The sequence below is a fragment of the Macrotis lagotis genome, chromosome 2 (genome assembly GCF_037893015.1).
Source record: "Macrotis lagotis isolate mMagLag1 chromosome 2, bilby.v1.9.chrom.fasta, whole genome shotgun sequence".
Classification (NCBI taxonomy): Eukaryota; Metazoa; Chordata; class Mammalia; order Peramelemorphia; family Peramelidae; genus Macrotis; species Macrotis lagotis.
The window spans coordinates 249,859,686-249,887,685 of record NC_133659.1 but is presented as its reverse complement, the minus strand read 5'-3'; the positions used below and the strand labels follow the sequence as shown (position 1 = coordinate 249,887,685).

Sequence of the window (28,000 nt, the reverse complement as noted above, 5' to 3'; positions counted from 1 at the left end):
GATCACACAGGACTTAGCAGCAGCTACATTGGAAGCTCGTAGGGCTTGGAATGCAATATACCGGAAGGCAAGAGAACTTAGAATGCAGCCAAGAATGAACTACCCAGCAAGGCTGAATGTCCTCTTCCAGGGAAAAAGATGGACTTTCAATGAGCCAGGGAAATTTCAAATATTCCTTTTGGAATGGCCAGAGCTGAACAGAAGGTTTGATCTTCAGATACAGAACTCAGGTGAAGCATGGAGATTGGAGGAGAGGGGGGAAATATGAGAGACTTAATGAGGATGAACTGCATGTATTCCTGCATAGAAAAATGACACTGATAATACTCGTGTGAACCTTCTCAGTTAATAGAGCAGGTAGAGAGAGCTTTTATAGTTGAAGCACAGGAGAAAGCTGAATTCGAAGATAAAATATGGTGTAAAAATGGAGTCAATAGAAAAAAAGGGAAATAGAATGGGAGAAAGAAAAAGGAGAGGGGGAATAGTCCAAGATATTTCACATAAGATTTTTTTTTATTACAATGAGCTATTGCAATGATATGGAAGGGGGGAGGCAAGGGGGAATAAGGGAAACTTTGCTCTCATTAGAGATGGCTAGGAGAGGAAACAGCAAATATACTCAATGGGGTATAGCCATCTGGAATAAGAAGGAGGGGGGAGCAGGGGGAAGGGGTGGGGATGTGAATAAAGGAGGAGAGGATAGACCATGGGGGGAGAGTGGCCAGATATAACACATTTTCTTTCTTACTTCTTGCAAGGGGCTGGGATTGGAAGGCCTGCCCACGACCACAGGGCCAGGTGGATTCTGGGCCTAAGGGGTGGTATGGGGGCTCAGGGCTTCTTGGCCCCAGGACCAGGGATCTGTCTGCTGTGCCACTCAGTGACCCTACAGCAGAGTCATAGAGAAAGGAGAGAGAAAATAGAGTACATGGTAGTGGAGAAATAAGAAAGGAGGGAGTTGCGATCAGCAATGGCAACGTCGGAAAAATATGGAAATAACTTTTGTGATGGACTTATCATAAAGAATGAGATCCACCCATGACAGAGTTGTTGGTGTTGGAACAAAGACTCAAGCACATTTTTGGTTATGATTATTTGGGGGAGGGTGCAGGGCAAGTGGGGCTGGATGGCCTGCCTGGGGCCACATAGCAGGGTGATCTTTGGGTGTCTGGGGCTGAATTTGGACCCAGGTGCTCCTGGCTCAAGGGCCAATGCTCTGTCTGCCACCCAGCCACCCCTAATATTATTACTATTTTATTTTATTTTGGGTCTTTTTTTTCTTTATTTTATTTTATTTTTTTTTTTTGGTTTTTGCAGGGCAGTGGGGATCGGGTGGCTTGCATGTCACACAGCTGGGTGATTGTTGGGTTTATGAGGCTGGATATGGACTCGGGTGCTCGTGGCTCCAGGGCTGGTGCTTCATCCATTGCGCCACCTGGCCATGCCTACAATTATTACTATTATTATTTTTTTATTTTAATTTTTTCTCTCCCCTTTACTTTTTTCACCCAAACAAGTCTATCTATATTCATGGAGGAGGAGGGGTATTTTGTTTACTTATAAACAAGAATATTTTATTAATGCAAAAAAACATTTGTACAAAATGAGAATAAAAAATAAATTTAAAAGAAAAAAAAGAAGAAGCTAAGATGGGCTGCCATGGGGAAAGAAGGAAGAATGTCAGGTGGTCAGCCAGAATATTCCACTGATAACCTTCCAGGGGAAGATGAGAAAGCTTCAGTATTTTAATGGGATCCTCTATGGCATGCTGCTGGGAGAAGATGTTCAAGAGTTGCACAAAATAGTCATCTAATACTGAATGACAATCTCCATCACTAAAGAGGACTCATGAATCAATTAAATCCTTCAAGAAAGCTTAAGTTGTTAAAACTGAACTAAACCTTTTGGGAAAACTGGTATAAGTAATGAGGGGCTCTGAAGAATACTTATCAGATAATCAGATAGATTTAGCAGCTTAATAATTTAAGCTTTAACTTCTTAAAACTGCACTAATATACTTGGAAAATCCTATGCACTTTCTCATTGACATCTTGTGTGCAGTGTCATGAAGGATCTTGGATCCTACTGTATAGTATATGTAACTTGGGATGGGGAGAAAGAGACAGAGAAGAAGAGACAGGGATACAGAGACAAAGACTGAATGGTTTATTAAATATACAATCTTTTAAGAGTATCAATTAAATATTGGGGTTTTCCAGCTGGTTTTAGTACAGCTGTTTTATCCTGACTTTATGCCATCCTTTTGAAACAAAAAGCAAAGCAGGAGTAATAAAAATAAAATGTGTACTGAGAAAAAAATCAATCCCTTCCCACTCATATTTATGCACAAACCAAACTCCAACAAAACAAACTGTCGGCTAAACTGGCATTTTAGGTATGAGCTAAAGCATTAATCAAACAAGCTATGGGACACACACAGACATCTCTTTTTTATGGGACTGGAAGGTAGGAGGATCTGGGTAGGTGTCCAGGTATATAAATGCCTAATACAGAAGACTTCAATATCTACTGTTTTCCCAATAAGAACCAAGAGTTGTACAAGTCTTAATGAAAAATTTTAAGGAGGCTCAGAAGCTTCAATATAAAAATCTTCAATATAAAAATTTCTTCTATAATCTTTCTGGGGCTCATAAAGTGTGAGGGTTGTGGTAAATTTTTAATAGTTGCAATTTGTTTACTAGGAGGTTTAAAAACTCAGGGACTTGACATCAGAATCCAGCTGACAACATAATAAACCATGGCTTACAGTTCTGGTGACTTCCACCCAGATAGTCTCTTGTCCTACACCACACCCTTTTTTCTAAATTATGAATTGAGACTCAGAATATTTGGAAAACATATTACTTCATTGTTTGATTCTGTTTTGAAGAATGAGAATAGGGGAATTTCCTAACAGACCCAGAAAAATGTAAATCATGCTAGTGAACCCAGGTTATAATTACCCATAGGTTTACTGTATTGGAGAAAAAAATGCAGCAACTTACAGTTCTCCACACTTGGCCTTTTATAATGGCTTCTTGAAATTCAGTGCAGCAACTTGCAAAAATCTGAGCTAGTGGAATTCTGGGAAGGCACCTGTGTAAAAGCAGAGGCAATAGAAGGATGAAGGATGAGTGTTTGAGGAAAGCAAATCTGTGATTTTATTGGCATAACTAGTCCCATTTGGGTTAAGAAGTCAATGGAAAAATGATCTCTCCTCAGTTACTTTTATTTTGTTTTTGTTAAAATTTCTTTTGGAAAAATTAAACATCTGGACCTCTTTATGAAAATAGTTGTTATTGGACTTAAGGGAAAAAAGTCATATATGGTTGGTTTCTTCTTTTTCCTTCCTTTTTTTTATTTTTGGTAGCAATTGAATCAATTTGGTTAGAGAAGGCCTGAGGGTATAGAAAGCCCCAGCATAGGGAGGGTACTTTCACCCTTGGAACATTTTGAAAATAAAAATTTCTGCTTAGCACATTCTGGGACAATGGACTAACAAGGCATTTGTTTACAGAGAGTAAGAAGAAGAGTTTTAAACTAGATAACTTCTTCTTTTTTAGATTTTTTTTTCAAGGCAATGGGGTTAAGTGGCTTGCCCAAGGCCACACAGCTAGGTAATTATTAAATGTTTGAGGCCAGATTTGAATTCAGGTACTCCTGACTCCAAGGTCAGTGCTCTATCCACTGTGCCACCTAGCCTCCCCTAGAAGAAGAGTTTTAAAGTAATCTCAAAATAGGAGAACTTGACTCCCCCAATGAAGGCACCAAATCCTAAGAGTGTCAGGAAATTTCTCCCTTCAGTTTGAAGTCAAGAGTTGATGTTGCTAGGCTGCTGGCATAATATTTTTTTCCTGGAGTAAAAATTTGATATGGGGGGAGAGGGAAGAAAAAGAGGGATTGGAAATGGGAAAGAGAAAAGCAAAATATGGTATGCTAAGCTCACAATTAATAGCCTCTTTGGTGGAGAATACTTCAAAAACAAAGCTTATGAACATTTTTGTCTCCTCCAGTCTCACACATCATTTAAAAAAAAAATAGGAAATGAAGGGCAATGACTTTACCATTCTTTATATTTTTCTTTGAAAAACCAATGTGTTAAGGAGAGGAAAAACTGCCTTGGGGTAACCTGCTTTAATACAAATCATTTCTCCTATTTCTCTATGGAGATAAACCAGCAATATATCCCCAATTATGCTGTTTCCTAGTAGTCTCTCATGAATCTATTTGAGAAGAGAAACCTGAATGTCTGAGTCCAGAAGAGTCCAGAAGAGAGTATCAGTAATTACATCAATAGATTCTTTAAATACAGCTTCTCTCCCATCATTCTATATTGCTAATTCATAGTTCTCCTCTCTTTGAGAAAAAAGAAATTTGTCCTGAAGAAGGACAAAGGGGAAAATATAAATTCATACCTTTGAATACCTTATCATATAACTTATCATATCTATGTAGCTAATTCATCAAGAGCTGAAATAAGATATGAATCATGTTCTGATTTGTGTAGGAAATTTCTAGCATGGAAGTTCCTTTTACTAACACAGATCATCAACCTATCTTGGAGAGTTGTCTAGAGCACTGACAGGTCAAAGCACCTACCCATGATCTCCCAGAAAGTATGTATTAGAGATTAGACTTTGATTTTGATCTCCCTAAATCCAAGGCAAGCTATCAAATGTACTCTTTTTCTTTTGTATTCCAAATGAAAATTAGTATGTTTAATTCAATTCAACAAATGGTGAAAATATTCATTTTGAATACCTCCTATGTACAAGGAAGTGACATGACAGAGAAATACAAAGTTGAACAAAACATAGGCACTGCCCTCAAGAAGCACAATTTAACATAAGGTTGTATGTAAAATGCATCATATTAGAAATACAAAGAATGTGCAAATCAAAATCCCATTGCAAGTAAACAAATAATATCAATATTCTACTCCCTCCAAGAATCATTTTTTACTACTCGTTCCTCTTCATCTTCTAAGAGTTCTCTTTTCAGTTTTTGTTGGTAACTTCCTTTCCATTGTCACAACTATCATTTTTTTCCATTTTCTCCTTACTTCACATTTGTATTATTGTTCTTGCTGATGTTTCAGGCTCTCTCATATCCCAATTCCAATTCATCCCTTCACACAATTGTCATATTAGATTTAAGATGTCCTAGAGTGCCTCTTACAGCCTCCATCAGCTGTCTTTATAAACTTTTTTAGTCTTAATTCTAATTGTAATCCTTAACAATTGATTTTCTGTCATTCTACTACTATGCCTGACCTTGAAAAACCACCCTCCTTCCGGGAAATCTATGCTTACCATGTCTGTCATAATCCCAACTGAAGTTATGTCTTCCAGGAAATCTTCCTTAATTAACCTCACTTTACTTACTCACCCCTATTTTACATTCCCTCAGAATACTGATTTATAGGTAGCAGGTTTTTACAAGCTAACCAAAATCATGTGAAACCTAGTCCGCTGTTTGACTCATTGCCATATTCATTTTCATTCATTCTTATTTTTGCTAATTTTGTCAATAAAGTTTATGGTTTTCCTAGTATTGAATAAATTCTGCAATCCTGGTATAAATCTGATGTGGTCACAGTCTCTGATTTTTTTTGAATATTTTGAGATAATCTTCTATTGCTTTATTTAAATTCTTGCATCAAAAGAGAAATGATCTGTTTTTGGTTTTGTTTTTTAATCTTAGTTTTTACTCTCCCTGGTCATATTTGTGACCTAATGGAAAGAATCTTGTGGGACATTTTCTTTATTATTCTGTCAAACAGTTTGAGCTCTTTAAATGTTTGGTAGAAATAGAATTCCCTTGTAAACCCATCTGTCCTGGTCCCCCCCACTTAGGGAATTCATTTATAGGATCTGAGCAATTCATGTTTTTAAATATTCAATCATTTCATTCATTAAGCTTGTCAGATTTATTGGCCCATAGTTGGGAAAATTAGTTTCTAGTAATTCTTTTTATTTCTTTTTCACTGGTTTTAAATTCATGCTTTAGTTTTTATTGTTTTTTCTGTCAGTTGAGTAATCAAATTAGCCAATGATTTAGCTATTTTATTTTTTAATTAAGTTTTTATTTTCAATTTTGTTTATCTCTCCTTTGATTTTTAGGATATCTATCTTGATGTTTAATTGGATTTTTTTTTAGGTTTTTGCAAGGCAAACGGGGTTAAATGGCTTGCCCAAGGCCACACAGCTAGGTAATTATTAAGTGTCTGAGACCAGATTTGAACCCAGGTACTCCTGACTCCAAGGCCAGTGCTTTATCCACTACGCCACCTAGCCGCCCCTTAATTGGATTTTAAAAATATATTTGCTTTCAACTTTTTCATTTATGGCCAATTCATTTATCTGCTCTTTCTCTCTTTAAAAATTAAGTGTTTAGAGATATATTTTTCCAGTAAGTACTGTTTTGACCATATCCCCCAAATTTTGGTATGTGGTCTTAATGTTGTCATTATCTTTAATGAAATTAGTGATTGTTTCTCTTTTTTGAACAGTGCTTCCTAATCTGATATTCTGTGTCAGCCTTCTTACCATTCCAAAATCCAGAAATTTCCCACTGCTGCTACCACTGTGTGCTCCTAGACAACTCTTTCCCCAGTGTCCACAAATCTCTTTCTGTCCTCCTAAACTTCCTTGGGTTGGAAAAATGACTCACTGGGACTTCAATATGGCACATTTTCTAAGTTGTTGTGGAGTAGGTATGTTGTGGAGTAAGTATTGGAGTAGCTAAACCAAAAAATGTTTCCTTTCACTCTACCATCTTGCCTCTACCACCTCATTTTATTCTCATCACAAATTCTAAGATAATCCAGGAGTATTTCCAAATAACAATTTATTCATTATCAAGTTTATACTTTATTGGTTATTAATAAATAAGATCTGAATCCCCCATTTGTTTATCTTTTTGAGATACCAAAGCTCCTATTCTACAACGTTTAAGTAAATAGCAAACTTACTTGGCTTTATAATTGATTAAACTATAATAAATAATTAAACAAAAACATTATTTATATTGCTTCATCTGTGAGAAAGATCACTTACATTACTATTACTCTTACTTTCTCACTCCTAGTTCTACCATTCAGCTCTTTGGAAAGCAGTCAAGTCTCTAAATGATCTTCATTTTATTTGCAATTTAAAGGTTAATTTCCTTTCTTCAGGGGAGTAATTTCTTTGAGATGATATTTAATAAGTTAATCTTTGTAAAGTGATTAACATATTGCCTGATACATATTATATTCTTAATAATTTTTTCCTTCCCCTTCTTTCTGTCCTTTCACAGTCTTTCTCTGTTCATAATAGATAACTTCATATACAACACAGGGAATAACAGTTAAATTCTCAGGTTTTTCATAGGTGACAATGAAACACTCGCTCTTCTTACCAATAAGAGTTAAAATTCTTTGTCTTCTTACAGACTCGTAAGTAATGAATACTAAATTGTTGCTGTCCTAGATTCCAATGCTTCCTAAAAAATAAGAATAGTAAATATCGAAAATTTCTGTTGGAGAGATTATTAAAGCTGGTGTTATCCATGAATTCAAAGTTATTGGTATCGTTTATGGTATATGATTAGCTTCATGACTTTTTCTATATATATTTTAGCTCCCTGACTAGAAAATAAGCTCTAAAACAGACAAGTGCCTTCTATTTCATTTGTATCAACCCTCACTCCCATCAATATCATATACGATTAGAAAATCTTTAGATTCCAACACAGGCAATAAGAACTATTGCCTTACATTATGTGTATAGATACTAACTGTTCCAGATTATTTTTATAATTTTAATATAGAAATATATTTGTGAATAGATATAAATATATCTATTGTGAATATATAAATAGTATAAATGTGTGCGGGACACATAGGCTCTGGGTTCATTATAATAATCCATATTTATCATAGCTACTTCTCCCCTCAGAAGCTTGGAGGTAATTCTAACAGTCTGAGCTGGAGTTCTCTAATATTCTCGATCATTAGCTACCATCCATTGTATTCTTCCCAATACCAGTTGAACAGTAATCATTTTCTCAATATCATCTAACCAAGTGATTATTGCTCCATTGTGCATGTGTGTTTCATTTGTTATTCTAGTACAAAACTTTTGAAGAAAATCTGATTAGATCTTGTGTCTAGATATTCAAGAGTCAAATTCTCTTGATTTTCCTCTTTTTTCAATAAATTTAAAGGAGCAGATGAGGAAGTAACTTAGAAAATACAGTTTTTAAAACCTCACCTCTTCTGTAAGTCTTTTCTTTTATATTCCAGAAGTAACTATATAGAACACTTAACTTGCTATCTCTTTGGTGAGACTAAGACTCTTTACTAGTGTACAGTTTGTGTAAGGTAACTAACATCTCCCTAGCTTTTAATAATTTAAGTGAAAAACAATGATACAAATGCAGCTGAGATTTCTGGAATAAAGAATCACTGAAACTTTAGAGTGGAACATGTTTATAATATTTGTAATCAACTTTGTTAATGCAAAGTTATCTTGGTCCAGAAAGTTTTGTGATGTCTCTGGCAGTACTATCATGTGCTGTCATTTATATTATGATTGTTGTTGTTATTAGTTTTTAAAGGACAGCAAGCTTCTGACTTCAAAAGGCCTCATCAGCTTTGGGATTCCACCTTATCACCAACATTCCGGCAACTGGAGACTGGAGTTCATCTTGGATCTTAACCACTGCATAGTCTCTAGATAGTCATAAAAGATAAACTACTTTAGATTACATTCAACAAATTTAAAGATGGTAACCTATTGTCATCTCTATTATTGCTTTTGAAGTGAAAAGTATTTCTGTTCATTTTGTCTTGTATTTTGTGAGCATATCTATCAATTCTCTTCCACTTTTTTGACATGGAATTATAATCATTATAAAGCTGCCCTGAAATCATGAACCCTGTATTTAGTTAACTTTTTAAAGGTGTTGGTATGGTCTAAATATTAATCTCTCAAAATGTGTTATTAAGTTTTTTCATTCATATGAGTTGTGAATGCTTTGTGTAAAATATGGAAACAATAAATTGAACATGTTTGGAGAGGTCACTGATGTTCTCATCATTGGCAATAAAGAAGTGATGTTTAAGAAAATGCTTTAAAAAATAAGAATTACATCAAAGTTTTGAATTGTTTTGCAGTTCTCCAGAGAAGCAAGAATTTCAGTTACCTGTCTTGATGACTTAGCACAGCACCCCCTTACTCAAATCCAATTCATTTGTTTGTCATGGCATCACCCCCTGGTGTAATGGTCTTCTTTGAGAATGAAGGACAAGCATCATCATATTTACGGTGCACAACCTTTCTGTTTCACATTTGAAACAACTTGTACTTTCATTTTGTTGAACTTCTTTGGTCTGCAAAGAAATTTTACACATCTTCCCTAGTTTAGTAATCAGTGCTGTCTGTACCAACGTATTTTATACCAATGTGCCTACATTTTTTTCTGATGAAATCTTGCCTTTTTGTAGTACAAGAACAGAAAGGAATATGATATGCTAAACTGATCTGCATTTAAAACTGATCATCACAATAGTTTTTAATAGGACCAGCCTGAAATCTTATCTATTTCTCAAAGGAACAACTAGATTAATAATTAATATAACCAAAATCCAGCTGGCTGACATTTCAGAGTTCCTGTCATGACTGCCAAACAATTATAGCGGTATTAAGGCACACACAGAATTTCTACTGTGTAACAAACTGACTGGCAATTCCTTCCTTGTCCCTGGTGCCCCCCTCACAATATATGTAATAAGTTGGTCTTTAGAAGTAACACTAGCTGTTGTCATTGTTGTTGTTGTTGTTGACGTTGTTGTTGTTGTCATTGTCGTTGTTGTTACAATACAGGATAGGGTAGGGTAGAATAGGATAGGACAGGATAGGACAGGACAGGATAAGGTAGAATACTGCTACAACATACAAACTGGACTATTTAGATACCATTCCAAATTAAAGCCAAGTCACTGTGCTCCCTGGCATCATGGTCCTTCATTTTCACCTTAAGAATTTTCTTCTCGGGGCAGCTAGGTGGTGTAATGGATAAAGCATCAGCCCTGGAGTCAGGAGTACCTGGGTTCAAATCCAGTCTCAGACACTTAATAATTGCCTAGCTGTGTGGCCTTGGGCAAGCCACTTAACCCCATTTGCCTTGCAAAAGAAAAAAAACCTAAAAAAAAGAATTTTCTTCTGTCTCTTTTTTAAAAGAGCAGTTAGGGGTGGCTAGGTGGCACAATGGATAAAGCACTGGTCCTGGAGTCAGGAGTACCCGAGTTCAAATCCAGCCTCAGACACTTAATAATTACCTAGCTGTGTTGCCTTGAGCAAGCCACTTAACCCCATTGCCTTGCAAAAACTAAAAAAAAAAAAAGTCCATCATAAAAAGGGCAGTTGGGTAGCATAGTGGAAAGAGTACTGGGTCTGGAGTGAGGAAAACCTGAGTTCAAATCCAACCTCAGACCATGTCCTTATATGAAATCATGATTGCAGCCCCTGTTTTAATAATAAATTTTGCTTCACCCCCATTTTTTGTGAATATTTGTATTTCAAGCATGTTTTGTAGAAACAAGATTTGTATTATTATTTTCTAATTCATTATGCTATCATCTTTTGTTTTATTTGTGGGCTGTCTTTTGTGATCCTTATTTTATCTCCTTAATTTTATCTCCTTAATTTATTTTTGACTAGAGATTTTCCTTTGACTTGAAATCATTTGGCTATTATGTTGCTGGGAGTTTTCATTTAGAGATGGTTCTTTCTGCAAGTGAGTGGGGACTCTTTCTATTTTCACTTTGCTTTTTGGTTCTCAGAGTTATGAGAAAATTTTATTTTTAATTTCCTGAAATATGGCATCTAGACTTTTATTTATTTCATTTATTCTGATAATTATCCCTTACCTGTTTTTCAGGTCAATTTTTTATGTTACATTTCTTAGATTTTCTTATATTTTTTTTAAATTTCTTGGTTTTGTTTTGATTTTTTTTTTGCTGTTGTCTTTTTGAGTCATTGTTTTCTGTCTGTCTCATTCTAATTTTCATGACATTCAGTTCTTGAGAGAAAATTTCCAACATCTATTCTAAGATCATTTTTCCTTGCCATTTTTTCCTCCCTAATTTTTTTTTATTCTGAATCTCTTGTTTTACTTCCATCCTCATTTCTACTAGTAACAACTGTTAAACAGCTGCTATCAATAAACAGATGAGCCCAGAGTCCTCAGAGTAAAAGTTTGCCCAAACCTAAGGTCCTGCTTGCAGGCCAGCCTTCACAGTCATTCTCCTGAGAAACAGCTTCTATGAGGAAGGTGCCAGCCATCTGCACCAAATGCAACCAGTTGGGATCAGAGGACAGTTAAACTAGCCTAGCAGAAGCAAAGTACCCTGAGGGAAATAAAGGAGGCAGCACATAACAAGTAAATCAAACTACCGTAACTGTGACCTCTTTCCTCCCCTCACATCTTAATGAAGACATTCCAGGATCGTAGATGCAAGAATCTCAGCAATAGCATTGCCCCAACTCCTCGTAGAAATAAGGTTTGGCAACTATTCCTTCAAGTGTTATAGCTACTGAAGGGCCAGTAAAAAAAAGTCTTGTCACGAAAAGTCCTTGGCACTATATTCTCAAATAGTTCAGTATCATAAATTGAAATTATTTTATCAGTGGAAATTATATTAAATATAATACAACTAATTAAATATAACTCCTTAAGTTCCATGGAACCCTATCATTTGTCTTGCTAATGGGAATTTTATCTCTTCCTTTAGAATGTGAACTCCTAAAGAGAACTCTCTTGATTTTCAATTTGCATCCCTACTGCTAGATGGCACAATGGATAGAATTCTGGCCCTGGAGTCAGAAAGACCTGACTTTAAATCTAGGCTCAGAAACTTATTAGCTGTGTGACCCTAGCCAAGTCACTTAACCCTGTTTGCAGCTGTTTCCTCATCTGTAAAGTGAACTGGAGAAGGAAATGGCAAACCACTCCAGTATCTTTTCCCAAAAAAACCCATATGGGCTCAGCAACATTCAGACACAGCTGATATGACCCAACAACAAAAAATCCCTATTGTTAAGTACAGTGTTTTGCATATAGTAAGCATTTGTTAAATGTTTCATTCATTTATTCATTTCCTCTGTTCTGCTAATCAAGAATTATTTTCCCCCAGAAGTCCACCACAGGGATTTTTTACCCTGCTACAACAGGCATGCTCCCTTCACCACCACTTTCTCTACCACTTACATTGAAAATTATAAAGCAAATCGAAACTACCATAGTCTTCAGAAAGAGTTTGTCCCTGGAGGACCCTATTGTTCTACTCTCTATCACTGTAACTTCCCAGACCAGATTACCCCTTCCTGGCCACTTCCCCTTTTGTTGTTTTCCCCTATTAGCATTTTTCCCCTTTTTAACTCCTTGAAGTATATACTATCTTGCTTTAATATTTTTAATGTCATCACCTGAAAAGTCCTTTGACTTTTCCTTTGGGGCAGCCGGGTCCTAACTTTTCAAGGTCTTCGTGGCACCACACAGACACGACCCACACGTTCAATAATGAGAGTTCAACCAGGAGAGATATGTAACAGGTTTTATTAACAGGGCACTACATCTCTACATCTCTACATCTCTATATCTCTAACTCACATAGTTGAGTAAGGGTATATATAAGCCTAGTCTCCCTGTTATCAGCATTCCTCATCTCCAGGCACTGTGCAAGAGTAATGGGCATACCACAAAAGGTGTGTATCCTGGCTTAAACAGGATGAGGATGAAAGGCAGAGAGATAAGGGCCAAAGTTCCTTCCTGAGACACTTAAACAAGGTAAGGATGAAAAGCTCCTTCCTGAGAATCTTCAACAAGATAAGGATGAAAGCCAGAGAACAAACAGAAGGGCCAGAGCACCTTCCTGAGTTCAGAGCACTCTGGTATGGACATCCCTGTTGTCCCTGGTCTCAATGACTCTCAGGATGAACTCCTCATGGCCCTTACAATCACTTAGAATGATATTGCACACATAGTAGATACTTAAGAAGTGGGATTTTTTATCATCATCATCATCATCATCATCATCATCATCATCATCATCATGATTATTTTTAAAAAAAGCATCTTCTTCTCATTCTAAGGAATTCAGAGTGGTTCCAGATAAGTTAATCTGCAGACTTCTTACACAGGTAGATAAAACTTTTTTTGTAGTTGAATTAAGATGATAAGAAGTATTCTCCTCTGTTAGCTCTCAGAAAGCATCTTTGGCACAACTCAAATATGAGACAAGACAACAGAATGATATAAATCTAATCCTGATTCCACATGTCCTTGGTTTCTTCTGCTAACTTTCCATGCTGCTTGGAAATTGTTAGAATATGTGCATTTTGGTGGGATTTCATTATATTTATACCATTATTATTATTATTGAAAAACACTCTCAACTTGCTTGAAGGAACTCAGAAAACTGCTGTTACTTAATGTTTTACAGATTATTGCATGGGTAAATAAAAAAATTGTTGCTTTTTATATTTGGCTATAAGTATAATGCATATCAACAAGCTCATCCTTTGTAGGCCCACTGAAAGTATTCTCAGTATAACTCAAGTAGGAGATGGAAGAGGAATTCTATACAGAATTCTATAGCACTCTACAGAGAAGTGATAAGGGGTTTTTTAGTTTCAAAAAAACATTAGCAGGCAAGATGCCACATTTTTTATCATTTTTTTAACTTTACTGTGCAAGTGACATAGAGATCAGTTTTCCATGAGAACATGAAATAATTTAGCATTTTCAATATGCTTCAGTTCAATTTTCTTTATTTGCTGTATAAAATTGAGTCAAAAACTTTGTGATAATTAACCATGAAGGCAAAATAAATATCATGACCCTTGAAATCAGCTTGTTCACAATTCTTGACTCAAAAATAAGTTGATTTTTTAAAACTTTTTTGGTATACCCTTTTTGCTCTTTTGCATATACATATCCACAATTTTTAATGATGGAAGTTGAATTTGCTTTGTATAAATACATTAACATATAACTGGGCTTTATCTAAAGAGTTCAAAAGTATTTTCATCTTTTGGTAATAGATACTTGATTATTCAGGTTAATAAATATGAACTAAGATTTGCATGTAAGAAGGTGGTAAAGTACTTTGCTATTAATTCACACATCACTGAAGTATGAACAAATAATTATAGATCTTATCTGGCTCTGTAGCTTTTCCATTTGTGTAGAAAAGTGATAATTTCACTTAATTCCCTTGGTACAATGATTCTGTCCCCACAATATTAATAGTTCATAAGCTTTCCATTACTCATTTGATGCGAATTTCAATTTTGTTGTGTGAGATTTCTTGTGACTCTACTTATAACCAGAAATGTCCTGCCTCCTCCTTAATCAAAAGTTCTCTCTCATGTCTGATTTAATTCTTAAACCTAAATAGCAGCATATCTGGTTAATGTCTGATTGCTTTTTTCATCCTTATACAATTTGCTTATTTCCATAATTATTTTGCTTTTGCTTTCAATTGCTGATTAAGGAAACCTAGAATTTCTAATGTCTATTTGTCTCCTAGACTCCATGTTTACTTACAATTGTTTTTAATGAGGACATATGACATTGTTTTCTACTGAAAGTACCATCTAAATAGTTGGGTTATCTTCCATCATCTTTGCACAGATCTTTGATAGTTATTTCAAATAACTTTTTCCCTCTATATGTCTTATTGTGGCAGCAGCTGCTATATATATAATACTGTTTACAGTTCCTGAAATGTTTTTACATTTTCATTCACATGCTGTGAGAAAATACTTTCATTTCTAACATTAAGAAACTTCATGTAGGCTAAAGGGGCCCAGGTATCCACACCTTTCCCATTAAAGGGCCCTTCTGATGCAGGGAATTATAAATATAGGAAATTTGTAATTAGAAACAAATTTTGTTATTTTTATACTGTTAAATTTTGTAAAAATGTAAAATGTTATCTTCTCCTGGGATGTAAATTAACTCCTATTGTTCCATTGTTAAATGTAAAATTTGTACTGGATCCTCATTCCTAACCTGGGCCCAGCTTCCAACCTTTTACCCAGTTTCAATCATGTAAGAGAGGGAGAGGGATTTCCCTTTTTCCCTCAATCTCCAGACCATTCAGAGAATGGGCAAGGCTATAAAATCCTGCTCTAAACTCCCCTCAAGACCCCTTAAAGACTTCCCAAAAGTCTTGGTCCAACCAGCTCTCCTTGGTGTGCTCGCGTGCTCTCTCTCTCTCTCTCTCTATCTATCTATCTATCTATCTATCTATCTATCTATCTCTATCTCTATCTCAATCTGTATCAATCTATCTCAATCTGATCAAAAAAAGTAAATTAGCTATTTTTTTAAAAAAGTAAATTATCAGACTTCTGACCAAGATGGCAGAGAGAAGACAGGCAAAGTTCTAAAGTCTCCTGATTTTTCCCCATCTATGATATGAAACAAACCTCTTAACAGAAATTCAATCCGCAAAACTCAGAAAGAAAAGCCAGGTAGAACATCTACCTCAAGATCTGTCTTCTGCAGTCCTGGGTGATTCCAGACACAGAGGGTGGATCAGTCACAGATCAGCCTGATTAGAGGCAGGGATGGAGCCCTGGAGCCTGAGGGCCAGAGAACTGAACTGACTAGATCAGCAGCAGGGCTAGAGCCTGCTGGACCACAGGGGCTTGAGTCAACTAGGGAGCAGAGTCATTGGTGTTGGTGCTGACCATATGGAGCTTGCTGACATGGCTGGGGGGAGACTTCCAGTTCAGGAGAGCTGCGGACATCATCCCAGGCCAGAGTCCGCATTTCCATTTTGGCTGAAGCCTCTTCCCAGAACAAACAGAATTACAGACCTTTTGCCCCAGGCACAGGTGTATAAGCAGAAAAACCAACTCAGCTGACTATAGGGAGAGGGATGACCTCACCCCAGGGTAAAGCCCACAATTGATTGAAGACAAAAATATTTAACAGCTTCAGTCACTCCCTCCAGGCCAAGGGAGAAGGCCTCAATCAAGGTCACAGACAAGCCAGAGAAAGCAATGAGCACCCCCTACTGGCCAGCTGGAGAAATTACACTCAGTGAGCAAATCCTCTAACACCCCCTACTGTCCAGCTGGATATATCACACTCAGTAAAGCCTCTAGGGCTTTACTTCTAACACCAAACCTCTGTGAACCAGCCCCTCCCCAACTCAAGGTCTCAGCAAAAAGAAGAAAGTGGATCCATAGAAAATTCTTGGAAGGAAAAGACCCCAACTCAGAGAGACCTAGAACCTCTGAGGAGAATATGATCTGGTCTCCAGCACAGGAAGACTTCCTTGAAGAAATAAGGAAGGAGTTTAAAAACCAATTGGAAAATTTGGGAAAAGAAACCCAAGAGAAGATTAGCACCTTGTAACAAGAAACAAATCATTGGAAAATACAATTGGACAAATACAAAATGATAATAATTCTCTCAGATCCTCAATTGGACAAATGCAAAATGAGAATAATTCTCTCAGATCCTCAATTGGGCAAATGCAAAAAGAAAATAATTCTCTCAAAACCTCAACTGGTCAAATGGAAAGCTCTTTCAAAAAATAGAATTGACCAATTGGAAAAGGATTTGCAAAAGGTAAATGAAGAAAACTCCTATCTAAAAAAAAGAATGGAGTCTGTGGAAACTAATGACTTCATGAGACACCAAGAGCCTGTTAAACAAAACCAAAAAATAGAAAAAATAGAAGAAAATATAAAATACCTCATCAGCAAAACCAATGACCTTGAGAATAGATTGAGGAGGAACAACCTGAGAATTATTGGACTTCCTGAAAACATTAAAGAGAAAAGTAAGCCTGGACTTAATATTACAGGATCTAGTGATGGAAAACTGCCCTGATATCATGAAACCAGAGGGAAAAGTAGTTATTGAAAGAATATATTGATCCCCTCTGGAAAGAAATCCTAAAATGAAAACACCAAAGAATGTTGTGACCAAATTCCAGAACTATCAGATAAAAGAGAAAATCCTGCAAGCAGCCAGAAAGAAACAATTTAAATACCAAATAGAAACAGTAAGGATTACGCAGGACCTGGCTGCAGCAACATTAAGAGATCTAAGGGCCTGGAATGAGATATTCTGAAGAGCAAGGGAGCTTGGAATGCAGCCAAGAATCCACTATCCTACAAAACTGAGCCTTCTTTTTCAGGGGAAAAGATGGACATTTAACAAAATGGAAGAATTCCAAAAATTCCTGATGAAAAGACCAGAGCTAAACAGAAAATTTAGACATCAAACAGGAGGTTCAAGAGACACACAAAAAGGTAAAAAAAGGGGGGGGGGTAAAGAAAAAAACTGCTATCCAATAAGATGAAACTGGCTATATCCCAGCATGGGAAAAATACTTGAGAAGTATGATGTTTTTTAAGTTAACTGAGTGTGTGTGTTTGTAAAGTGAATTTTAAGCCAAGTCTGATGAGAGGAAGATTCAGGTGTTTGTCATCGCCTCCCTTCTTCCCCTCTATTAACATAGGTCTTTTGTACCTCTTATTGTAATGAGATTTACCCCCATTCAATCCCCTCCCTCCTCCTGTCTCCTTCCTGTACCCCTTTCTAAGGAGGAAGTGCTTTTAAATCATTTTATCTGAGTCATAGAAAATTCTGAGTATCCATCACTTTTAGCTAAGTATATTCCATCTAATAGAGTTAAAATTCTTAAGATTTATTACAGTCTTTCTCCTAAGTAGGGTTATAGCCAGTTTCATCCCATTGGATAACAGTCTCATGGATAAGTCATGAATGTCCATCACTTCTGACTAGGTATATTCTCTCTGTTAGAGTTACAATTCTCAAGAGTTATGAGAATCTTTTTTCCCATGCTGGGATATAATAATAATAAATAAATTATTATGGAATAAATATGTATGTCATGGAACACTATTGTTCTATTAGAAACCAGGGAGGATGGGAATTCAGGGAAGTGGAAGGATTTGCATGAACTGATGCTGAGTGAGATGAGGAGATCCAGAAAAAACATTGTACAACCTAACAGCAACATGGGGGTGATGATCAACCTTGACGGACTTGCTCGTTCCATCAGTGCAACAATCATGGACAATTTGAGGCTGTCTGTGGTGGAGAATACCATCTGTATCCAAGAGAAAGAATTGTGGAGTTTGAACAAAGACCAAAGACTATTACCTTTAATTTAGAAAAAAAATCTATGAACTTATTATGTAATTCTGCTATCTCTAATACTATATTTTTCTTCCTTAAGGAAGATTTCTCTTTCATCACATTCAACTTAGATCAATGTATACCATAGAAACATTGTAAAGACTAACAGACTGCCTTCTGTGAGGAGGGGAAGGAAAGAAGATTGGGGGGAAATTAAAAAACTCAAAATAAATAAAATCTAAAAAAAAAAAAGAATGCATTCAATTTTACCTATTGGTTGGCTACTTCAAAATCTTAATAAACGTATAAGAAGTTCCCTAAGAAATTCTGATTGATTCTAAAAATCATTTTTTGACTGGTCTTAATTAGTACATTCAATAAATATATAATATAAATATGTGTGTGTGTGTGTGTGTGTGTGTGTGTGTGGTGTGTATATGTGTATTTAAACATCAATGGGGCATTTTCACATCTCTCCACTGGCCTGGAGAGGTGGGAAAATGTTTCTATATTCAGAGATTTAGTACTGGCCAGTATATCAATCTCACTTTGATAAAATTGAAACCTTTATACAAAAGAGTTGTTTTGTGTATTTATGTCTGTTTCTCTATGTGTGTATGTGTGTGTGTGTGTGTGTGTGTGTGTAATTCAGATCTGAAATACTTACAGTTACCTTAGTTAAATGTGACTCCTTTTAGTTTGGGTTTTGAATTGAATTGCTTGAAAGGGTCTAATTTTAAGTAATTAATGAAACTGAGATCTGAGCCTATCCCCTTTTATCATTTGAAAGTTTATAAGTGGCAAAGTTTGTGAAAATGATTTCAGCTATGAGCTAAGTTTTTGTTAACCTAATATTGACTGAAGGCTGTATTCAACTTAGGTTAAGACTCTAAGATTTAGTAAATGTAGACTTGTAAAGAAGTTTCTAGATACATATATGTATGTAAACTAGCTCTAATTTTTATGTGAGAAGTATAGAGATGATGGGCAACCTCCTAGTCAGAAGGAGATGCTTAGTTACTTTAAACATAGTTAATAATTAAATGGGTTCATTGCAAAAAGTTGATTTTATAAAAAAAAATATGAATTAGGATTATTGTTGTTTTTACATCTCAAAATCTGTTTATTCTTTTCATCTACAGAACTGTCCTTAGATACATGAGAAACAATTGAATTATGATTTTTTTTCCCCCTGGACCTCTTATACCAAGTTACAGTCTGGCACACTCTTGGTTCTCCTTAGTGCTCAAGTCAACTGAAGCTCTGGTTATAGGTAAATGCAACATTACAATATATCGATAATTGATCTGCCTGACATCAGGTATGTTAAAATAGAAAGACAATATGCTAATGAAGCCATTTAGCCCTATAGGGTTTGATGTTAAATGCTGCACATGAAGTAAATGGCCTATGAAAGAACAGCCCTAGCTTCAATTGGGGTAGGATTCTCAAAGGAATCCCTCACCTGGCTCATTGAAAAGGATTGTCTGCATGACTTCAGAAGGGAACATGTCCTGGTGTCCCTCTCTGCTCTGTAATAGCAAATTGCCATGATCATTCCAGATGCATCATAATTAAGTATGAGAGTGAGCCCTTGGATCAGAATAATGCCTATTGGTATATTTTTTAACTGCTTTAACTGGAATTTTTGTTCATTCCAAACATGGCCAAAGAAAAATAGAAAATTTTGTAGCAAATCACATTTTGGACATGTGCAGTTTAAAAATGCTTTTCCAATACATTTGTTTATAATATTTTTGAGCTTTTATTTACATCCTCTATGGCAACCATCAATGAATCTGTGTTATATTGGAACCCATGTTCTTATAAAAGGTATTTTGATACTGGCTTAGGATCACAAAGTATAATTCTTGCCCCTCAAAGACCTTCTGTTTTTTCCCTAATTATTGGACCTCTGTTAAATAGCCTTCTCTGTTACAATATCTCTGGTTTTTGCTTGCTCAACTTTTTTCCCTTGAGTTTTGTTTCCCTGGCTGTATATCTCTGAGACCAGTCTCTGCAGGATGCCAGCCAGCTTTGCCAGTTATCATTCTCTGGGCCCTGCCTCAATGAAGTCCTCACTGTAATGTATTCATCTCCAAATGGACTCTGAAAGGCCCAGAAGAATCTGGGTCCTGAATAATTTTGAGGGGGAAATAATGCAGGGGAAAGATGAAGGGAATTGTGAATGTAGAAATTGGGTGGAGATATAAATTGACAACCCCCTATTCTTGAGATGTAAATTGACTAGAAGTAGAGAATTATGATTGTAACAGAAACAAAATTTGTAATCTTAAAGGCTGCTCAAATTGGGTGGAGATCCCCATTACCATTTATTCATTGTTTAATGTAAAATTTGTATCCTGATCTCATTAGGCTTCATCTTCTACCTAATTCCAGATCCAGTAAGAGAAAGGGAGTTCATCTTTTGCCCTCTGGATGAGAAGCAAGATGTAGAAACCTGGGTTGGACTCCTACTCAATGCCCCAGTCTTCTCAGACCTGCTGGTCCAGCCAACACTGTTTGGCTGTTATTTTATCTCTTTCTCTCTCTCTCTCTCTCTCTCTCTCTCTCTCTCTCTCTCAGAAGAAGAAGAAAAAGAAGAAGAAGAAGAAGAAGAAGAAGAAGGCAAATCACTACAGTATCTTTGTCAAGAAAACTCCATTGGACAGCAATGGCATGCTCTGGTCAGATCTCCCCAACTCTAGGTCCAGCATTCTAACCACTGAGTCCCTAGCTGTCCTTGTACCTGGTAAATAATAATAAATTCTTATTGATTGGCAGACTGTGTCTTTTCCTAAATTCCAAAACACATCATTAGAGGTAGGTATTATAACCTTCATTTTATAATAAAAAAATGATAATAGTTCATAATTATATAATACCTGCCTCATCGCCAGCCTCAGGTGAAGAGTGAAAACTTTGTCTGACAAAATGTTTACCTCCTACAATGCATGTCCCCTGGGGAAAGGCATTAAGAAGCCCAATTTCCATCTACCCCAAAATATCTTCCTTCTATCCTAGGTACTTCCTGCTATTCCCTTCCAAAATCCCACTCCACCCCAATTCTCCTTGCCATCGTCAGATGGAATAAAGAGCAACACCTTTGGGGCCTTCAATCTTCTGCTGTCTCTATCCCTTGATAGAAGAGAAAGAGGAAAGTTAGTAGTAAGAGGGACTTTAATCTCGCCTGTGCAGGTTCAATTCCCTTCTCCTGCTGTACTATTTCCTACCTAATCTCCAGCTTTCACATTCATGAAAGGACACCCCCCCCATCTGTCTCTCTGGTACTGCACCTATCACCAGTCTTATTTGGGAAAAAAAGCAGCACCTTCCAATTCAATAATAAAAATTCTCATAACCTGTCAATGATTTTGAGCTCCTGTAAATTATCATTCAAATTCCATTCCTCATTCTCAACCCGCCTAATCCTAGGCCATCTTCCCTATACTTGCCCCTCTCTTCTTTTGACCCCTTAGTGAATTGGTTCAGCTCTACACTGTTCTCTTCTCTTGTGTCCCTCTTGAGTCCTACTTTACCAAATCACTAATTGCATCCTGCCAGGCTTCAGTCTGGGTCATTTCCACTGCCTTCTCTACTATACGTGTACTGTAGAACAAAAGTAGAAAAAATTGTGCAGTCATTCTGAGTGGGTCCACTATAAATCTGTTATTCAACCTCAACTGGATCCTCACTGATAATCAGCAATTTTAGTATATCAACCCACTAGCCCACTATCTGGAGTGGATCTTGCAAATCTTTTCATTCCTATTAAAACTTCTCATGACTTGCCCTACCCCTACTCTCTCAGATGAAAACATGACTTTGTAATTTTTATTTAAAAAATGAGACCATTTGTCAAGAGATCCATTTCTTCTGCTCCTCCTTGTCTCATATCATTCAAATACTCCCTTTATTTTCTCTAATATCTCTCTAACATCTTACGTGAAGAGGTGGACCATCTCCTCCAATTGATTGCCCCATTGTCATCCCCATTCCTTCAGATGTGAACTCAGAACTTCTTGAATCTAGAGTCACCTTTATGAATTAGGAAAGTATAGCTCGGAAAACTCACAGGATATAGAAGCCACAGCAAAATAGTATTGCCAGAATTTTAATGCAGGATTTCAAATGTGAATCCTCTTTTCCAGATGCCTTTACCTTTTCCACTGAATCCCCAGATGACTAGTGACTTAACCTCTCAGTGACCCAGACAACTCTCTAAGACTTATGACTTGTAGCTCTACATAGATACAGGGAGTTTCCTTGCCAAGAATTACTTATAAAATCGAAAGTTCTTAATGGATAAAGTATAAAACTTTCTCATCTCCATGAAATTGTAGTAAATTCTTTTTTTTAATTTTTTTTCTTTTAGGCTTTTTTTGCAAAGCAATGGGGTTAAGTGGCTTGCCCAAGGCCACACAGCTGGGTGATTATTAAGTGTCTGAGTATGGATTTGAAATCAGATACTCCTGACTCTAGGGCCGGTGCTCTATCCACTGTACCACCTAGTCACCCCCAGTAAATTCTTTAAGGGAAGGAATTATACTGAAAATTTTTTATGCTTATCTCAGCCCCACCCCCTCAATGCCAGCACCTATAACAGCACTTTATGCTAAAGTCAATAAAGGCAGGTTTCTTAACTCGAAAAGGAACAAAAATTTTTCAGATGGATAAATATTTTTAACCTATATATCAAACAGCTAACAAAACTTTAGACTCTCAAATGTTGAAGTAAACTTTTAAGGACATTCATGAATCTTCTACAACATTCCTAACACATGTTCTTCTAGCCTTTTCTTGAAGATCTTCACTATTTCCCAAAGCTTCTCATTTGATTTTTGAACTTCTGTCATTATTAAGAAATTGTTTCCTTCCCAGTTCATGAAGAATTTGTGATTTCATAAACATAGAGAATTCCCAATTTGAAAACTCAACTGCCAGAATGTGAGACTATTCCCTGAAGGGTCTAAGTAATTAAGTTTTGGAATTCTTGCCCTGGACTCAAGAAGTCTTGATTGGAGTACCTGATCACCTAATATATTGGATGCCTCCATACTTAATCCTAGTTATCTTTCTCCCCAGATGTGCCTATTCTCCATCCCCTACATCTAGAAAGGACAAATCAATCTACAACCCTATGATTCAACATTCTAACCATTTGACTTCCTACACCAAAACCCCCTTCCCTAGCCACTGGTCTATTAGTGGTTTCCCTTGAGGGCAGAGTCTATCATTCTATATCATTGACACTTAACATATTGACTGACATATAATAAGAACTAAATAAATAGGTTTTTTTCCAATTCATTCAAAACAAATCATAGCACATCAATGAACTAATATTTACTAATAAGTATATACTATTAACTAGTATGTACTAATAAGTACTGACAGTTACCCAAAGAACATAAGAGTTAAGGAATTGCTCAGAGTTCCTCAGCCAGTAAATGTCAGAGACAAGATTTGAACCCAGATTATCCTGATTCCAAGCCTACTCATTACCTCTATTTCCTTACATTGATTTGTCTCTTTATCACTAGTATCCACTGCTTCTAGTTTTATCCTTTAGACCAAAGGGAACCAGTCTTCAAACTCTTCAAATACTTTAAGATAGATTTCAAAGCTCTCACAAGACTTCTCCAAGTTAAATATTCCCAGTTCCTTCCAATAATTTTCATAAGACATGGTTTTGAACTCACTCTGACTTGTCAGTAGTCTTATTAAAACTCTGTGTTCAAAATTAGATATAATTCTCATGATTCCAGATATAGCCTTGTGTAAAGGTAGTGAATTATATCACTAAGGGCTATAATTTCAATTCCGTTGTTTTATAAACAAATCACTTAAGCTATATTTAGTTTTTAGATAGAGAAGTCATAATTTCTTTTTAAAGATTTTATTTATTTTGAGTTTTACAATGTTTCCCCTAATCTTACTTCCCTCCACCCCCCCCACAGAAGTCAATTTGCCAGTCTTTACATTATTTCCATGGTATACATTGATCCAAATTGAATATTATGAGAGAGAAATCATATCCTTAAGGAAGAAACATAAAGTATAAGAGATAGCAAGATCAGACAACAAGATATCAGGTTTTATTCCTTAAATTAAAGGCAATAGTCCTTGGTCTTTGTTCGAACTACACAGTTCTTTCTCTGGATACAGATTGTATTCTTTACTGCAGATAGCAACAAATTGTGCCTGATTATTGCACTGATGGAATGAGTAAATTCATCAAGGTGGATCATCACCCCCATGTTGCTGTTAAGGGTACATACAATGTTTTTTCTGGATCTCCTCATCTCACTCAGCATCAGTTCATGCAAATTCCTCCAGGCTTCCCTGAATTCCCATCCTTTCTAGTTTCTAACAGAACAATAGTGTTCCATGACATACATATACCATAGTTTGTTAAGCCATTCCCCAACTGAAGGGCATTTCCTTAATTTCCAATTCTTTACCACCACAAACAAGGCTGCTATAAATATTTTTGTACAAGTGTTGTTTTTACCCCTTTTCATCACCTCTTCAGGTCATAGACCCAGTAGTGGTATTGCTGGATCAAAGGGTATGAACATTTTTGTTGCCCTTTGGGCATAGTTCCAAATAGCTCTCCAGAAGGGTTGGATGAGTTCACAGCTCCACCAACAGTGTAATAGTGTCCCAGATTTCCCACATCCCTTCCAACAATGATCATTACCCTTCCTGGTCATATTGGCCAATCTGAGAGGTGTGAGGTGGTACCTGAGAGAAGCTTTAATTTGCATTTCCTCTAATAAGTAATGATTTAGAGCAATTTTTGATATGACTATGGATGACTTTGATCTCCTCATCTGTAAATTGCCTTTGCATATCCTTTGACCATTTGACAATTGGGGAATGGCTTTTAAAAAATGATTCAGTTCTCTGTACATTTTAGAAATGAGTCCTTTGTCAGAAATAGTAGTGGTAAAGATTGTTTCCCAGTTTACTACATTTCTTTTGATCTTAGTGACAGTGGTTTTGTCTGTGCAAAAACTTTTTAATTTATTGTAATCAAAATCATCTACTTTGTTCTTGGTGATGTTCTCCATCTCTTCCTTAGTCATAAACTACTTCCCTTTCCATAGATCTGACAGGTACACTACTCCTTGATTTTCTAGTTTGCTCATAGTATTGTTTTTTGTCTAAATCCTGTAACCATTTGGATCTTATCTTGGTAAAGGGTGTGAGGTGTTGGTCTAATCTAAGTTTCTTCCATACTAACTTCCAATTTTCCCAGCAGTTTTTATCGAAGAGAGAGTTTTTACCCCAAAAGCTGGACTCCTTGGGTTTATCAAACAGCAGATTACTATAATCATTTCCTGCTAATGCACCTAGTCTATTCCACTGGTCCACCACTCTATTTCTTAGCCAATACCAAACAGTTTTGATGATTGATGCTTTATAATATAATTTTAGATCAGGAAGGACTAAGCCACCTTCTTTTGCACTTTTTTTCATTAAATCCCTGGAAATTCTTGACTTTCTATTTCTCCATAGGAATTTACTTACCATTTTTTCTAAATCATTAAAGTAATTTTTTGGAATTTTGATTGGTAGGGCACAAAAGAAGTAGCCTAAAGAGGTGGTTTAGTTTTGGTAGAATTGTCATTTTTATTATATTAGCTTGGCCTATCCATGAGCAGTTGATGTTTGCCCAGTTATTTAAATCTGATTTTATTTGTGTGAGAAGTGTTTTGTAATTGTTTTCAAAAAGTTTCTGAATCTGCTTTGGCAAATGGATTCCCAGGTATTTTATATTGTCTGAGGCTACTTTGAATGGGATTTCTCTTTCTAGCCCTTCCTGCTATATCTTGCTAGTCATATACAGAAAAGTTGAGGATTTATGAGGGTTTATTTTATATCATGCAACTTTGCTAAAATTGCTAATTATTTCCAGTAGTTTTTTGGATGATTTCTTGAGATTCTCTAGGTATACCATCATGTCTTCTGCAAAGAGTGAGAGTTTTGTCTCTTCCTTCCCAATTCTAATTACTTCAATTTCTTTTTCTTCTCATTGCTGAAACTAACATTTCTAATATGATATTGAATAGTAGTGCTGATAATGGGCATCCTTGTTTCACCCCTGATGTCCTTGGAATGCCTCTAGCCTCTCCCCATTGAATATAATGCTTGTTGATGGTTTCAGATAGATACTGCTAATTATTCTAAGGAACAGTCCATTTATTCCTCCATTCTCGAGTATTTTTAGAAAGAATGGATGCTGTATTTTATCAAAAGTTTTTTCAGCATCTATTGATTTAATCAATATAATTTCTGATAGGTTTGTTGTTGATATAATTAATTATACTAACAGTTTTCCTAATATTGAACCAACCCTACATTCCTGGGATAAATCCTACTTAGTCAAAAAGTATTATCCTAGTGATAACTTGTAATTGTTTTGCTAAGATTTTATTTAATATTTTTGCATCTATATTCATCAGGGAGATAGGTCTATAATTTTCTTTCTCTGTTTTAACTCTTCCTGGTTTAAGTATCAGCATCATATTGGTGCCATAGAAAGAGTTAGGCAGAGTTCCATCTTCACTTATTTTTCCAAAGAGTATATTTAGAGTTGGAACCAATTGTTCCTTAAATGTTTGGTAGAATTCACTTGTGAATCCATCTGGCCCTGGAGATTTTTCCTTAGGGAGTTCACTGATGGCTTTTTGAATTTCTTTTTCTGAGATAGTGTTGTTTAGGTATTTAATCTTCTCTTCATTTAATATGGGCAACTTATATTTCTGTAAATATTCATCCATTTCACTTAGATTGTCAAATTTATTGGCACAGAGTTGGGCAAAATAATTCTAAATTATTACTTTAATTTCCTCCTCATTGGTGGTGAGTTCATCTTTTTTTCATTTATGATACTAGCAATTTGATTTTCTTTCTTTTTTTAATCAAATTGACCACAGGTTTATCAACTCTATTGGCTTTTTCATAAAACCAACTCTTCTTTTTATATATTAATTCAATAGTATTTTTGCTTTCAATTTTATTAATTTCTCCTTTAATTTTTAGAATTTCTAATTTGGTATTTATTTGGGGGTTTTTAATTTGTTCTTTCTCTAATTTTTTAGTTGCATATTTAGTTCATTGATTTCCTCCTTCTCTAATTTATTCATGTAAGCATTTAAAGATATATAATATATCCCCAACAGCTGCTTTGAGTGAATCCCATAGGTTTTGGTATGTTGTTTCATTATTGCCATTACCTAGGATAAATTAATTCTTTCTATAATTTGTTCTTTGAGCCACTCATTCTTTAAAATGAGATTATTCAGTTTCTAATTGGTTCTTGGTCTATATCTCCCTGACCCAATATTGCTTATGATTTTTATTGCATTATGATCTGATAAACATGTATTCACTATTTCTGCCTTTCTGCAATTTATTATTAGGTTTTTATGCCCTAGTACATGGCCAATTTTTGTGTAAGTGCTATATTCCGCAGAAAAAAAGGTATATTCCTTTCTATCCCCATTCAATTTCCTCCATAAGTCTATTGTATCTAGGTTTTCTAACAATCTATTTCCCTCCTTAACTTCTTTCTTGTTTATTTTATGATTCAATTTGTCTAAATCTGATAGCAGGAGGTTGAGGTCTCTCTTTAGTAGAGTTTTGCTGTCTTCCTGTAGTTCTGATTCTCCTCTAAGAATTTGGATGCTATCCCATTGGGTGCATACATATTCAGTATTGAAATCATTTTAATGTCTATGGTACCTTTTAGGAGAATATAGTCTCCTTCCTTATTCCTTATCTCTTTTAATGGAATCTATTTTTGTAGCTACTT

At 35.8% G+C, this 28,000-nt stretch overlaps 1 long non-coding RNA gene across 2 annotated transcripts in view; it reads right to left on the bottom strand.

Annotated features, from left to right (window-relative positions):
- Window positions 1-3,011: 3,011 nt before the first annotated feature.
- Window positions 3,012-28,000, bottom strand: part of LOC141511590 (uncharacterized) — a 64,000-nt gene continuing 39,011 nt past the window's right edge. For both annotated transcript variants that reach the window (XR_012475353.1, XR_012475354.1), the window contains exon 3: window positions 3,012-3,096. This is a non-coding gene — a long non-coding RNA (uncharacterized LOC141511590). The remainder of the gene's footprint in view (window positions 3,097-28,000) is intronic.